The sequence below is a fragment of the Amblyraja radiata genome, chromosome 25, assembly GCF_010909765.2.
Source record: "Amblyraja radiata isolate CabotCenter1 chromosome 25, sAmbRad1.1.pri, whole genome shotgun sequence".
NCBI lineage: Eukaryota > Metazoa > Chordata > Chondrichthyes > Rajiformes > Rajidae > Amblyraja > Amblyraja radiata.
In genome coordinates, this window is record NC_045980.1 from 11742033 (window position 1) to 11744970 (window position 2938).

A 2938-nucleotide genomic window follows, 5' to 3' on the forward strand; every position below is an offset into this window, starting at 1 on the left:
TGGTTTTGAGCATTCATTTCACACTGGCTTTTATTTTTTGCAACATGGATAAGAGGAAGCTGTGAGGATTAGTGACGGAGGGGAAACAGCACTGGCTGAGTGAAATAGAGATTGCATTTTCTTAAATCTCTCATCCGTCCAGATGAACTCCTCAGGGAAGCAGGCAGAGACCTGTTGCCCATGTTACTGAGGTTTATTATTGTCACGTGGACCGAGCTTTGTTTTGCACGCTATCCAAACATATCAGATATTAATACAACCAAGTCAAACTCAAGTACAACAGATAGATCAAAGGGGAAGATACAGGGTGCAGAATATAGTTCTCAGCATTGTAGAGGACCAGATCCATAGACAAAGTCCAATGTCCGCAATGGGGTCCAGAACCTCCACTCTTCTTCTTCTTCTTCCTCCTCATCATAATCATAATCATACTTTATTAGCCAAGTATGTTTTGCCACTTACGAGGAATTTGATTTGCCAAACATACCAATAAAAAGCAACAAAACACACAAAATACATTTTAACAGTGACTTCTACACATTCATGGTTCTGTTTCTTAAAGGCCTGTCCCAATTGGCGATTTTTTCGGCGACTGCTGGCGTCATATCAGTGTCGCCAAAAGATTTTGAACATTTCAAAATCCAGCGGCGACAAAAAAAATGTTGCGACACTTGAAAAAACACCGCGCGTCATCACGCCGCTTCATGCCGCGTCACACGTCATCACGCCGTGTCATACGTCATCACGCCGCGCATTTTTCGGTGACCTGATACGTCAGTCAATGATGCCGGCAGTCGCCGAAAATATCGCCAAGTGGGACAGGCCCTTTAGATTTTCACCAGATTCTTAGTCTGTGCCAACGGGTAGGGGATGTAGCTCAGTGGTAGAGCGCATGCTTTGCATGTATGAGGCCCCGGGTTCAATCCCCGGCATCTCCACTTTTTCATAGCAAAAGGATTTGAGTATAGGAGCAGGGAGGTTCTACTGCAGTTGTACAGGGTCTTGGTGAGACCACACCTGGAGTATTGCGTACAGTTTTGGTCTCCTAATCTGAGGAAAGATATTCTTGCCATAGAGGGAGTACAGAGAAGGTTCACCAGACTGATTCCTGGGATGTCAGGACTTTCATATGAAGAAAGACTGGATAGACTCGGCTTGTACTCGCTAGAATTTAGAAGATTGAGGGGGGATCTTATAGAAACTTACAACATTCTTAAGGGGTTGGACAGGCTAGATGCAGGAAGATTGTTCCCGATGTTGGGGAAGTCCAGAACAAGGGGTCACAGTTTAAGGATAAGGGGGAAATCTTTTAGGACCGAGATGAGGAAAACATTTTTCACACAGAGAGTGGTGAATCTCTGGAATTCTCTGCCACAGAAGGTAGTTGAGGCCAGTTCATTGGCTATATTTAAGAGGGAGTTAGATGTGGCCCTTGTGGCTAAAGGGATCAGGGGGTATGGAGCGAAGGCAGGTACAGGATACTGAGTTGGATGATCAGCCATGATCATATTGAATGGCGGTGCAGGCTCGAAGGGCTGAATGGCCTACTCCTGCACCTATTTTCTATGTTTTCTATGTTTCTAAGAGCTCTCTGCTCCTGATGAAAAGGATTTGCAGCAGATGGAACATCATTAACAATATTGGTCCTTGGTCGACGAGATCTACTGGTTGCCAAACGTTTTACACTTCCCTTCCCATTCCCACACTGACCTTTCTGTCCTGGGCCTCATCCACTGTCAAAGTGAGGGCACACGCAACTGGAAGGACCGCACCTCGTATTTCGCTTGGGCAGCTTACAACCCAGCGGTATAAACGTTGATTTTTCCAATTTCAATTTACCCCTGTATTCCTTCTCTCTCCGCCCCTCCCCCACCCTAGTTGGCCTGCCAGTTCTACTGTTTGCATCCAAACAGTGTCACCTCTTCGACAGCCAACAAAGGACCACTGTGGGCTCCACCTTTCCTTGAACATCGGTGCTGGCTCTGATTTGTTCTGAACCTTTCATACCTCTAGTTTCCCTCCCCCCCCCCCCCCCCCCCCCCCCCCGACTCAGTCTAAAGAAGGGTTTTGCCTACAAAAAGTTACCTATTTGATTTTCTCCAGAGATGCTCCATGACCCATTGAGTTACTCCAGCATTTTGTGTCTATCTTCGGTGTAAATCAGCATTTGCAGCTCCTCAACACAATATTGCTGCCTGGGTTCTTCAAGGTAGAACAAAAATACATCTAGTGATAGAGTCATGGGGCTGTACAGCACGGATATAGGCCATTCGGCCTTCCTTGCTCATGCCAACCCAGACAGTTGCACCTCTGCTGGAAGTTCTATTATCACGGTCTATTTTACTTAGAACAACTGATAATTAATTCAATATTTTAGTTGTTGCTGTTGCAGCATGGAATGTGCCTGTAAAGCTGCAGTAAGTACGAGTTTCATTGTTTCGGTTCATATACGTTGCATATGACGAATAAACTATCTTGGCTCTTGTTCTGAAATTTCCTCCATTCACCAGGGGAATTCCCATTAATAATCCAAATGGGAAAGTAGTCTGTTTAGAGCAGAAGCCTTAAAATCAGAGTAATGGGTCTTCAGTATTTACCACACTACTTCCTGCAGATTCATACAGCTTGTCGATTGCAAAAAGTGTCCAAACACATTCGGATTTGTGGCGTGTCAAAAGATGTCAACTTCTTTTAACCTGCACAGTTAAATAACAAGTTTTGTGTGAGGTTAAGCGATGACAATAGGAGCATTGCAAACTCCAATATGACAGCACTGACATTTAGCTTAATTTACTTTTAAATGGCGTAGCTTAGTTTATTGTCACGTTTAGTTTATTTTACTTTAGTTTAGTTTAGTTTATTGTCAAGTGTACTGAGGTACAGTAAAAAGCTTTTGTTGCATGCTAACCAGTCAGCGAAAAGACAATACATCGAGCCA

General features: G+C 44.2%; 1 non-coding gene across 1 annotated transcript; it reads left to right on the forward strand.

The window, feature by feature from the left end:
• Positions 1–866: 866 nt before the first annotated feature.
• On the forward strand, positions 867–938 carry trnaa-ugc. Its single transcript has one exon. It is a non-coding gene; the product is annotated as a tRNA-Ala (tRNA).
• The last annotated feature ends 2000 nt before the right edge of the window (positions 939–2938 follow it).